This window comes from Sceloporus undulatus, chromosome 1 (assembly GCF_019175285.1).
Source record: "Sceloporus undulatus isolate JIND9_A2432 ecotype Alabama chromosome 1, SceUnd_v1.1, whole genome shotgun sequence".
Taxonomy (NCBI): domain Eukaryota; kingdom Metazoa; phylum Chordata; class Lepidosauria; order Squamata; family Phrynosomatidae; genus Sceloporus; species Sceloporus undulatus.
The window spans coordinates 223,039,645-223,053,070 of record NC_056522.1 but is presented as its reverse complement, the minus strand read 5'-3'; the positions used below and the strand labels follow the sequence as shown (position 1 = coordinate 223,053,070).

At 37.9% G+C, this 13,426-nt stretch overlaps 1 protein-coding gene across 3 annotated transcripts in view; it reads left to right on the top strand.

Moving 5' to 3' along the window:
- Window positions 1-13,426, top strand: part of MBD5 (methyl-CpG binding domain protein 5) — a 172,277-nt gene that overhangs the window by 47,565 nt on the left and 111,286 nt on the right. For 2 of the 3 annotated variants that reach the window (XM_042446310.1, XM_042446328.1), the window contains exon 2: window positions 10,463-10,564. The exons of the other annotated variant lie outside the window; for it this stretch is intronic. The gene's annotated coding sequence lies outside the window, so the exon portion shown is untranslated. The remainder of the gene's footprint in view (window positions 1-10,462; window positions 10,565-13,426) is intronic. 3 annotated transcript variants of the gene reach the window in all.

Here is a 13,426-nt window from a genome sequence, read left to right as displayed (position 1 = left end):
TCAGATACATTGATACAAGCTACATCTATCTGTGTTACTGATTGTCCAAGTAAGAAGTGAAAATTTAACTCATGGTGTAGAATGGTAGGATTTGATAGATTAATGTGCTGTCAGAATAATGATTTATACCTTGCAAATTACATTACTACCCATATTTGTTCTTGCTGTTCCTGAAACCTGCACAGAAGATACAGACGGAGGGTAGAATAGAATAATCAGCATAGCTTCAGGTTGTTTTTTTTCCAGACTGAATAGCAAAGCCAAAAAGTAGGGTCCAGTTATTCATATTGTTAGTTTATTTCTTCTGGGAAAAGTTAAATATGCAGCAGTCTGTCTTGATGTCATAGAGTTGTAGAAATGAATATGAGTTTGCTGTTATACTTCTGGTAGACAATCAATAAGTTGTTTTATAGTTTTCCAAAGGAATATCCATCCCCTCTGCATTTGATACATGCTAGATCTACACATTTATTTTGGTATTTCGTTCATGTTTCACAGTTCATTGAAGATAATTTTTTAGATCTGGGCCAATGGTTGTGGGTGGTAGCATCAAAGCCAATATAATATTGTGGCCTCATCTACAAACAGCAAAAGTGTAAAAGAAGTTGTATTAGAACTGGTCAGTTTGACTACTGACACTATCTGATCTGAACCTATGCCTGATAGATATTCTCCAGATGGAGATGCCAGTGTCTGAAACTACAGTCATCCCTCCATATTTGCGGCTTTGATATTTGCAGATTTGATTATTCACGGATTTCATTAATATGTTCTCTCTAGGACTGTCTAGGTCCTCCAGTGCAATTCTGTGGTCAACTTTAACTAAAAGTTGCACTGAAAGACCATTTGTAGCTACTCCAGTGCCATTCTATGGTCAGTGTATGTTGGACATTGACCACAGAGTTGCACTGGAGGACCTAGAGATTCCTAGAGAGGTGTCCTCTCAGGGTAAAACAGTGTTTTTGTTATTTGCTGTTTTTCCATATTCACGGGGGTCTTGTTCCCATAACCCTAGCAAATATGGAGGGACAACTGTAAATACAAAATGTGTATGTGCCCTAAGAAGCATAATAAAGGAATGTGAGTCAGCACAGTACCAAAGTCTGGCAACATCTGGAGGGCAATTTGAGTCTCACACAAGACTTTGAAGATGATAGATAGGCAGGAAACTGAAGCCTAAGAGTTAAAAGCAGCAAGCGGAAGGATATGTTGACTCTCTTGGTCCTTCTGCCCCATATTTAAATAGAAGAAACTCAAGTACCATTAGTTATGGATGTGCATTCATATGTACCCTGTGCTCTTCTAGAAAGCCATGAATGCATAACACCATTGCCACTGCAGCACAGAAGTAACTACTAACAAATAACAAAGTTACTTGTAATCTCTTTTTGCAATAATTGAGGCACAATTCAGTTACATCCAATTGTAATGGAACAAGGGATGATGACACTCTTTTTGTCGTGTGGCGTCCTGTCGACGTGGTTCAACTCTGTAGGTGATTGTGGTGGACACAGCACGTCTTTCCATGCCCTAACACAGAATACATGTAAATTTGTAGGTGGCATTCTAGCTTTTGTATTTCACCTATTTTCTAGGCTTGTTGAGACATTTGTGACAGTAATTCACAGTTTTAAAAATGTTCAAGTGGACCATATGTATTTTTTGTACATCTCCTAGATTCTACGTAGAGTAAGAGTATTTACTATGGTGGAGTATTAGAACCAACTAAAACATTTAGTCTTCTTAGCATCTAGTACAAAAAATAAACAACAAATAAGTAAGGTAACAGTTGTTTTTAAAACCCAATTTTTCATATAGTCTTCAAGAGATCAAGAAATTTTGGAGAATATATTCTAAATGTTTCCAGTTAGGTTTGTGACTACTGGTGTTGATACTGATCAAATTCTTCCTTTCTGGGAGAAAGGTGGGGTATAAACTGAATGTCTAAATACGTAAATTCTCAGAAAACATTTCTGGTAGCTGTTTATGCTCTGCTAGCTGTGAAAGAGCTTCCATTTAACTCTTAAGCAAAATTTTATTTTAAAAATATTTTGAAAAATAAATGCACAAATTTAATGGATATTCTACTCTTGAAGTTCTGTTGACTTTTCAGGCAAAGGAAAGTGAGTTTGCCACCATCCATGCCTTCTGTGCCAAAAAGCAACTGCACAGCAAAACATCTAGTTGCACCTCTTCAGCCTCAGGGCCTGTCACTTCTCCATCTGGAGTGTGGAATTGAATAATATCCGTCATGCTTCCCAAAAGGAAAGGGGCATATAAATGTAGTCATAAGAGATGGCTAATTTGCCTTCAAGGGAGAATTTTCCCTTTTTCTCAAATGGTGTAATCAGTGATATCCCCTGTGCAGCTGAGCAATAATTAAATTGATGAAGCATTTTACATACACCATGACTCTGAACCACTCCTTCTCTCTGTGCCCAGAGGACCAATAATTTATTTCTGACCGGGTCCTATCTTGAGGACAGAAGTGTCAGGTGAAGCAATATCTAGCTGCTTTCAAATAGGGAATGTCGGTGTGCCTTTAACTCACTCAAACCTTTTATCTGTCATTCCACTTTGGGTCCCACAGGTTATTATCATATGCAGTTCCAAGTGAGTGTACCTACACATCCACAGATTGCAAGCTATCCCAACATGGTTTCTATCCTGTGGTCTGCCAGCCAGTGAAAGGCTGCATTTGCAAGTTGTCTTCAAAGACCAGAATACGCAGTTGTCTCACTATGTTCCTATACTATGGTATTCAGCTTTGCAGAGAACCTGTGCATATGCAGGCTTTGATATGAATGACTAAGGTTCGTAGGCCACATAAATTTAATGAGCTGATGTGTTCAGTGTTCAGATGTCATTCACTAAATGATTTACCACAGATGTGCATATGCTTAAACTGATTTTAATGTAAGACCTCCCACCCAGAGATCTTAACATAAGCATGTGATATAAATATTTAATAAATAAATAAATACATGTAATCATCACTAGTACCTTTTCTTGTCCCCAGGTTAATGCTTCAAATTTTAAAGTGGCTAATTTTATTCTTCAAGTTTGATACAGAAACATAGAATTGGAAGAAAGTGCGAGAGGCATCTAGTCAAACCCCCTGCCATGCAGGAAGGCACAATCAAAACACCCCCGAAAGATGGTCATCCAGCTTCTGTTTATAAACCTCCAAAGAAGGAGACTCCACCATTCGCCGAGGGAGTGTCTTCCACTGTCAAACAGCTCTTACTTTCAGGAAGTTCCTTCTAATATTGAGCTGGAATGGCTTTTCCTGTAGTTTGTATCCATTGCTCCATGTCCTGTTCTCTGGAGCAGCAGAAAACATACTTGCTCCATCTTCAGTATGACATCCCTTCAAATATTTAAACATGGCTATTATGTCACCTTTAACCTTCTTTTCCCCAGGGTAAACATACCCAGCTCCCTAAGTCACTCCTCATAGGGCATGGTTTCCAGACCTTTCACCATTTTGATTGCTTTCCTCTGGACATGTTGCATCTTCACGATTTAAAGACTTTTTTCTTATATGCTAGCAGCGCATCTTGGTGGCAGGCAGAAAATTTGGCTTGATTTTTGGTGGGAAAGATGAATGTGAAGTGATTGGATGCCAAGGCATGAAAGATCCATCAGTCGACCTTTAGGAAATATATAGTGGTAGGAAGGAAGGATACGAGGAATTCAGATCCTGTACCAAATACTCTTTATGCATGAGATAATCTAGATTATAATTTGGGGAGGAAGTTATCTTGTATATTATCTGAGGTGTTATGAAGTTTAGGAGTTCATGTATTTCATTTTTTAAAGGATTGTAACACAGGAAATGACTCTCCTAATTAAAGTACAGTATATAACTGGCCTTGAAGCAAAATGCTGTAATGGGAATTGTTCTTGTTCAACATGTCAGCCATACCTTCTTCAAGAATATTTTATTTAGGGATCTGGGTTTGTTTCACTCAGACAAGAAAATAAAGGTGACACGATAGGTGTCTTTAAGTATCTGAAAGGATATCATATGTAGGAGATGGAGCAAGTTTATTTTCAGGATTTCCCGAGTTTAGAACACAAACTAATGAATTCAGATTACAAGAGAAGAGTTTCCACCAAAGCATTTGGAAGAATTTCTTTCTTATGAGAGCTGGTTGTCAGTGGAATACCTTGCTTTGAAGAGTGGTAGATTCTCCATTTTGATGGACATCTTTCAAGAGTTCTTTAGTTGTCTGTTTTTACTTGGCAGGAGGCTGGAGTAGATTGGCTTGGTGGTCCCTTTCAACTCTATTTCATCCCTTCATTTCTCATGTTTCTCCCAATATTTTCATCATTCTAGGGAAACTGAGCATGCTTATAATCATTAGCCTAATTTGGCAGAGTGGCTCCCTCCCTTTCCATATCAGCAAGATTTTTGTTTGGTTGATATTTCTCCAAACCTTGCATTATTACAGATATGCTGCTGTCCTCCCTCTTCTTTTTTTCAGTGACTGTATTCTGACTGCTCTTTTAGCTAAATTCAAAGGTTTGTTTCCTAGATTCATACTGTCATTGGACATAACAGCTGGATTAAATGAGTAGATTAATTTGTGGTTTTGTCTAGCATTTCCCTTCTCATACTAGAACAATTAAAGCATTAACAATTATATCATAGCAGTTTTGTATTATATTATTGAAAACTATTAAGCTTTTAAATTCTTTGGAATGTTTGGCTTAGAGTTTTCTTCATGAGATACTGACACAGGTATTTGAATTCAAATTACTGTGTATACTCATGTATAGCATTTTTAATCAAAAAATTGGCCCAAAAAGCCTGGGTTGATTCATCCATGGATCAATGTAAATACTGTATGGTGGTTGTTGTTGTTAATGTGCCTTCAAGTCATTTTTTACTTTTGGCAACCCTATCATAGGGTTTTCATGACAAGTCTCTTCAGATGGGGTTTGGCATTGCCATTCTCTGAGGCTGAGAGAATGTGACTTGCTCAGGGTCACCCAGTGAGTTGCATAACTGAGCATGGATTTGAATCCTGCTCTCCAGAGTCATAATCCAACACTCAAACCACTACACCACACTGGTTCTCAAAATATTGTACCTTAACTCTTATTTTTTTTTAAAAAAAAAGATGCCAGCCCTTTCTCTGCATGGAGTGGTGAAAGACAAGAGCTCAGGCCATCCTGGGAGAACATACAAGAACACCGATCCCCTCTACCTGAGCGGAGAATGGTAGTGATGGTGCTTCCTTTCGAAGGAGTGCTAGAAGAGTAGAAGAGATAAGTACTTCTTTTAGGTCTTCCCAGGATGGTTTAAGCGCTCTCCTTTGATCTCTCTATTCAGAGAAGGGGATGGTTCTTCTTCTGAGAAGAGTTAATATTGTACCTTTACATGCTTTTTGATGTGTGCATTATTTTAGCACCATCCATACCTGGTTGCCTCCCACAGAGATCACACAGTCACCATTTGCCATATTTCCCTCCTCAACCTTCCAGCTTTTAGGGTGAGCACAAACATTTATGTCTGTCAGAATTTTGTAAGTTCTTTGGCATCATTTTTCTTTCCTTTGTCCTTTACATCCTTTTGTTACGTGCCCCTTTTACCTTCTTCTTATCCATGGGTCATATCAGAATCCATAATTTTGGCTCCAAAACCTAACCTCAGAATTATACATTAAATTGACTTATAAACAAATATTTGCAGTAGCTGACTAACTACATAAATAATTAACTATCCAAGACTTCAGAGTTAATTAGACTCTAAGTAGATAGAAGAATTATTATAGGTATAAGCTAATCTTTACAAAAATGTGTATTATGTCTAAAAGACCAAAAAAACTTTGGCATGGTGTGTCATTGCCCTTCTTATACACGGATTTTGTATACATGGATTCAAGCATCCACGATTTGAAAATGTTCAAAAAAAAGTATAAATTTTAAATATGAAACCTCGATTTTCCATTTTTTATAAGAGACACCATTTTGCTACATCATTATATTTAATGGGACTTGAGCATACACGGATTTTGTTATACATGGGGGATCTTGGAACCAAACCCAGCATATAACAAGGGTGCACTGTACTTACAAGGAATTGTTACCTCACTTCAATAAACTGAGCTTCTCAACAGTTGTAAAGATAAAGTTTATTCTAGTCTGGGAAGTCTTTCTAGTCCTAACAGAGTTTAAATCATGACTGTTAGCAATATATCAATAAATGTTTAATGTGATAATATTTTTTTTTAATATTTTCTGTTTGAAATGTACCCACATGTTATATAGGCACAAGGGGGGTGGCAGTCCTGGTTGTACTTTACTGTATCTCTCCCCCCCCCCATTTTAAGAGTAATCTTGTTAAAGATCAAGTCATTAGCTCATTAATTCATAATTCTTTTCCTTCAAGAAGGGGACAGTTTTGTGCGATGGCACAAATGTGTTAAATGATATGATCTTCAGACTGTTTTTGCTTGAGGCAATTGTGGCATCTCCTTTCACAAAGCTTCTTATTCTTAAAACAGTGTGAAGTCAAATGCTACTATAATGAATTTTTCTAGTCTCAGTACTCTTTTTTTCTTTGCATAGCAAAAGAATGCATTTATTACTGGTAAAATTAGTTCTTTTGTAGAAGATACTACAGCAGTTCTGTAAGTGTGTGTGTGTGTGAATGTGTTACAGCATAAATACTAGTATGCCTTCTATCTTACTGGTCTTCACCTGAAATATTGTCAGGGGTTAAAGTCAGCACACTGGGAAATGCTTAGATGTGTGTGTGTGTCTGACTATGAGCATCCAGCGCTGGAAGGACAAGGCTGATCAAGCACAGCTGATGCTCATAGCCTCAAGGACACTCTGGTGCCTGCATGCACTAACCCTGGCTGATGAAACCTCTAGCTGGATTGCACAGGGGGACACTTTAGAATGTAACACAGGAAGTCACTGGGTTCGGGAGACCACATGGTCTGAAGGCTATATAAACTCAGGAGCTTCCAGTGATTGCTTTGTGGGTTGTAGTAGGGGTATTCGTTAGTGATCTGTATTATAGCACTGTAAATAAAGCACTTCGGGAGACTTGGCTTGTCTGGTCGTTTATCAGCTGAAGCCTGGCATCGGTTGCTTAGAGTCCCCGGAGGTTCCTGCATTTCTTCAGTTCCTGGAAGACATCCAGCTGCTGTTATCTCAACTGAGGACTGAGAACCACGTTTCTGAATTTGCCAGTTTACTCTGCCGTATGCCAGCATTGGCTACAGGGCTCAAATGAGTGCTGACAAATATAGCTGCATTCAGACAGTGTGTGTGCAGCATGGCTCCAGTTGGTGGTTCTCATTGTAATCCCTCCACATTTGCTGGGGTTAGGGGGCACAGGACCCCCGTGAAAGTGGGGGAAAACATAAATTAAAAAGGTTTGTGGTTTTTTTACCTGAGAGAACATCTCTCTAGGAATCTCTAGGTCCTCCAGGGCAACTCTCTGGTCAACATCTGCTGGAGATTGACCATAGAATTGCATTGGAGGACATACAAATGCTTAGAAATGTGTTCTCTGTAGATCCTCAAGCATAAGTTTTGGCAGAGATTGAGTGTAGAGTTCAACTGGAGGACCTGTAGATTCCTACAGAGAACATGTTAGTCAAATCAGTGAATAATCAAATTCGCCAAAGTCAAAGCTGCAAATGTGGAAGGCCAACGTTATTTACTATTGAATTGAAGGTGGAAATGAACAACACTCTCTTCAAATTGATGGATGATCCAATATTGAAGAGAGATACCTCCCCAAGATTTTAAAATATTACATATGATTTAAATTCACTGAAGAACAGATTAGAGGGAAGCCCAACAAGAAGAAACAAAACATGCATGAGAAAGACCCATATGCAAAAGAATGAGAGGGAAGAAATTTGCTATGTAGCAAAACTTTGAAGAAAGATTTAACTATTCCAGCGATAGCAAACTGATCACAAATCAACAGCTGAAGCACCATCTGGTCAATTTTTAATGGATATCTATTTGTTTGGTAACTTAAAGATAACAGTCTAACCTTGTTCATGCTTTGCCATTGCAAGTTATGGCTAGTTAAATCTTCCAGAACAGGTCTATCTTGTTGAATCTCAGAAATCCATTAACTTCCATGAAAGGGAGGAGCGAAGAGACTGTAGTGAAATCTAGACACAGGTAATGTTTAGAAACATTGCCCACTGTGCACTATTCTTTATTTGAGTCAAAAGTTTTGGATTTAGTATGTCTCAATTGCAAGGCTCTGTTCATGAAACTGATGGTTTTACATATATTTTGGTCTGGGTTCCAGCCTGCTTTTGGAAATGAAATTGCAGTGATGGCTAAGTGAATGAGGTCTGCCTAGAAGTGGTGGCATAGCCTTGCTGAGTCTATCCCATTACCGGCAGGGTGCCACAAGGTTACAGCATCTGTATGTAGTGTTTTGGAATGAGGTCATCAATATTTTGACAACTCATTGATTTATCTCTTGTTTCCATCAGCCGATCTTTGATGCAGTGGAAATGATAAATTAGTGTCTGTCATCAGTTGGAGCGGTTAGGGTGAACACTTGAAAACAAGAGAGGAGTATTGCTGGTTATCAGTTTTGGGAGATTTGTTGAACTTTCCTTGAAAACTCAGGTTGTGAATACTGCTAGGTGAGACACTCCCTTGAGCACTCAGGATTGGTTTTACCAAGAGTGCCTTGTTCAGCTCTGCCTGATAAGCAAGTTGCAACCCATCTCAGAGAATATGAAGTGGACATTGATTGTCCAAGATTTAGTTGTACACAGACTTTCTTACTGCTGTGTGTGTGGAGCTTTCATTTTGAAACAATTCAGAAGTTAACACTGACCCCAGATTTAGCACCCACACTTTTGTCTGATGCCTGATGTTTGGAGCATGTAACTCCAATCTAATTCTAACTACAAGAAAGGAATAGATAAATGATTATCCATTCATTTCTTGGCTCAGCCTATAACAATCTTAAATCACCCTTCCCCAATCTTTTTTATTCTAGAAGAGCTCTTGAAGTGGTGTTCAGGTCTCAGGGAATCCCTGTACAAAATTATTATATTTACAGCTCAAAAATATGTTTATTTTTTCCATTCAAAATCTCTCATGGAACCCCTAGCAACCTCTCATGGCACCAGGTTGAGAAACCCTGTTCTAAGTTAAAGATGTGATTGCTCATCTTCTTCCCTGCAAACCTGTGTTATGCTCTGACTTAAGAGAGCTGCTTGCTATGCCTTCATCTTGGCACCTGGGCAAGTGAGCACAAGATACAAGTGGTCCCCCAGCTCAAGAATACTTTGCTGTCTGAGATGGTAGACTCCATATTTGTTAGCTTTAAGAGCAATACACAGTGTGTCCATTTAGGTGAGGATAAGTCCCTCACTGGAGTTTTTTTTTTTTTTTTTTTTTTGATGCAGGGCAGGGTAGCCACGTCTTAAGTGCCAAAACACACTGCAGAAATAATCCAGTTTGAGACCACTTTAACTGTCTTGGCTCAGTACTAGAGGATCCTGAGAACTGTATTTTTGTGAGATATTTAGCCTTCTCTGTCAGAGAGCTCTGGTGCCAAAATAAACTACAATTCCCAGGATTCCTAGCACTGAGCCAGGACAGCTAAAGCTGTCACAGACTGGATTATTTCTGCAGTGTGTTTTGGACCTTAGAGATTCTTACTCTGGATTTCTGTCATTCAGTATGGGTTCATTGGCAGACCTCCTACATGTCTTCCTCCAACTCTATGATTCTATTGGGGCAACTGGTGATTTTACCCATTGTTACTGTTGAAGGTGTTACGCATTGAATAGGAGCTCCCCATCCGGTGCCAGGGGAGCAGCTGCAGGAGAGGTGGTGGTAAAATTAAGACTTGATTCACTGGCCCTGGATTCTGTGATCATGATTTTTCCCCTTATATTTTTATTGACTTTTAAAAATACAATTACAGAGAAGAGAGAAAAACAGAGAGATGGAGAAAAGGGAGAGGGTAAATGGAATGAGAACATGAGTTAGGCATAAGCATTAACATAAGCTGTCCATATTGCCAAAAATACATTTACTTGGAAATTGGCATGTCCATGCATAGCTAAAGCAATATAATCTTCTGAACATTGAACAATGGATGGTAAACACTTACAATAGATGGTAAACATCTTTCTAAACTTGGAATATGATCAGGAGTACTTCCCTTAGTGCAAAGCTTGTTGTTAGATATGACCCATTAAATTGTACAGGAAATCAGACATCTGTGTTCTAGTGCTCTTGCCATGGAAGGTAAAATATGTATTCTATGTCTTTTTAAAAAAGGTAATAGGACTGCAGTTTATCTCCATCCAGGAAAGAAAATTCATACTTATGAAACTTGTGATCTTAAGAGGTCAACAAAACATAGGCAAGGATATTGTTTGTTTAACTGGCATATAAGCAAATATATTGTAACCAGCCTAATTCAAAAATATTTGTTTTTCAGGTTATCATGGGTGCCATATATAATTGGATATGTTCAATATTTACTGAAGATGATCATTTTACGGACAAAGCTTTTAAAGTCTGAGCTTTTTATACTGTAAAGGTAAGGAAATAGTATCTGTATTAACTCAGGAGTACATTAAAAGTACATGTTCAAAGTACTTCAGTCACTTTTTCATAGGTTACAAGTGTTTAACACAGCAGTATTTTAAGCTCAGCCTAAAAGAACTTGCACAGTCTAGTGCCTTTGAATGATCTGGCTGTTATTAGACAATCTTAAATTTATTGTATTGTATTGCATTGTTTAGGTTCATGCATCTGTTACCTCAGTTGCATGGTTCTTTAGTGTTACATTTTCTGCAGTGTGTTGGAAAAGTCAGTGTTAAACCTTTTCTGTTAGCATGGAGAATGTGAACAAAGTGCTGCATTGAGAAAAGTGAGCTACTGGCATTAATAGATAGTGTTATGATGCTGGGTTCATCATTTAATGTCTCCTCTGTGGGATAGGGATGGGAGGAGAGTGTGGAAGTGGCATACAGTTGATGTCATTAACATTAATGTGTAACTTTCAGGATACTTTTTAAAAGTAGTGAGTCAGCTGGTAGTTAAGAGCCAGCGTGGTGTAGCATTTTTTGTGTTGGACTGAGATTCTGGGATGCCAGAGTCTGAATACTTACCTAGCCATGGAAATCCACTGAGTGACTTTGAACAACTCACACTCACTTTGCTTTAGAAGAAAAGAATGGTAAACCCCCTCGACAAATGTTGCTAAGAAAAACCCTTAATAAGGTCACCTTAAGGTAGAAGCACACAACAACATTGAAGCACAGAACAACAAGCTAGAAGTTTATTGAATTTTTAATGTACTAAATGCTGTTTATTTATTGGTCCTAAAATGCTGCCATGCCAGGCTCCCTTTGGAGAATTTGAGGCCATTTGTATTCAGTATGACCACCCATATCCTAGTAAGATACATACGTAAAACCATGGTTAACAGCAAACAGTATATTTACAGAAGATGTTGACCATAAAGTTGTGCTGGAGGACTTCTAAATGTCTAGAGGGGTGTTATTTCAAGGCATCTGGAGGGCCACCAGCATGACTGACCATAAACTCACACTCCATGACCTCCAGGTGCCTTGAGGGACCTTCCTCCCCCCCGCCAGACACAGGTAAATCAAACTGCACTTACCAGTCCCATGGATTATGGGGTTTTAGTTTTAATAATGCACCAGTAAGTGTAATGGTAACAAGTTTTTTTAAAAAGTGTGTGTGCACGCACAAATGCAAGAGAGAGAGAGAGAATAATTACTTTTAAAAGGTAATATCTTCAAATTCTGGGTACAGTGAAGATGAAGTTGCTAATATGCTAATAGGCTGTATACCAATTTCTGGGCTTTAGGGAAAATATTTCGTTGTTTGTGTGTGTGTTTTCTATAAAATCATCATTATTTAGCAAACACGTTTTAGAGCAGGTTAGACTACAAATCCTCTTAATTCATATAAAGTGACATTATGAAAATATTTTAACATGTAGATCTTGACATGACTTTGAATAGGAAAGTATGAGTACATTGTCATTCAGCATGTAACATGCCTGCTTAATAAACTCAGGCCGATCAAGGCGTCAGTGTGCTTCTCAGTGGCGGCACCATTAGATGCCATCAAGCTATGTAGTTTGCTTATTTATTTTTGTTTAGGATAGGAGGAAATCTCATTGGATTTTGTGTGTCATGCACCAGACTGTCTTGGGCAGTTGTTATAGGCACTATCTAGAATCCTATTTGTCCTTCAACCCCAGGTTGAATATATCCAGCAAGATTTAGTCTCTAGACATCCCCCAATTTTAGCTAAATTTTTATGGAAAGATGTCTTTCAGGATCCCTGAACACACCTTTTATCTATAACTTTAAGGCCTTACCTGGGTTATTGCCTGTATCTATTGTTGATTTGGTGTATTGTTTATTGTCATGTTTTATTTTAGAATGTATTAATAAAATGTTAATTTAAAAAATTAAGTAGGAAAAAAAACCCAGGAAGGAGAAACAGTGGTTTGGAAAGCCAGTAATACAAAAATATCATCACATCATTGAAATCAACACAGAGCCACACAAGTATAAAATGCCTGCACATTTCTTCATGGTTTGTAAGCATTATACAAGAACAAACCAATTTTGTCCAAAATCTGGAGGAGCAAGTATGTTTTACTGATAACCTTGCGAATTTTAGCAGTTTTCTGTATATATATTTTCTATGAGCCCTTTTAAATTTGTGTACATTTTGTTTGAACATTGTGAAAATATTACTGATGACAGGTGTTTTAGTTTTGCTCAGTACTGTTTCAGTAAGCAAAAATATAAATAAAATCAATAAGTAGTTTGGCAGCTAAGTTGTCTTAATGGTCTGCTCTCCTTTACTTGGAAACAAATGCCATCCACAGTTTAATTACATTGCACCAAAGTATTGTGCAGTTTTTACTGTCAGGTTGTATGAAGATGGGAATACTTGTAATTGAAAAAGGAAATAAAAATATGAATGCTGCTTTTGTAGGTCTATAATGACTAGCTGGATTTTTTTAAAAAAGTGCTGACCAGCCAGCATTTCTCAAATGTAATAATTATTTGCTGAAGAATGAACTACTGTGAACCAAAGCTCTCTGTTCAAGGAACAGGGAAGAAGGAGCATTTCCAAATCTTTGTATTTGGAAAGCAAGATATAATAAGCTCACAAACGAAAGCTAGAAAGTCTTAGAAGGAAAATAAAAGTATATTTACTTTTCAGAGCATAAGAATGGTTGTACTAAATCAGATCAAAAGTCCTATTTAATCTGGTGCTGATTGGACCCTACAGCTGCCTAGTCCAATCATCTTTTTACTCATAGTGATTAATTTCCTTGGAACCTGAGCCATTGTTATTGAGAGGTGTGTAGAGAGATCTTGTAGTGCCTTTGAGACTAACTGAAAGA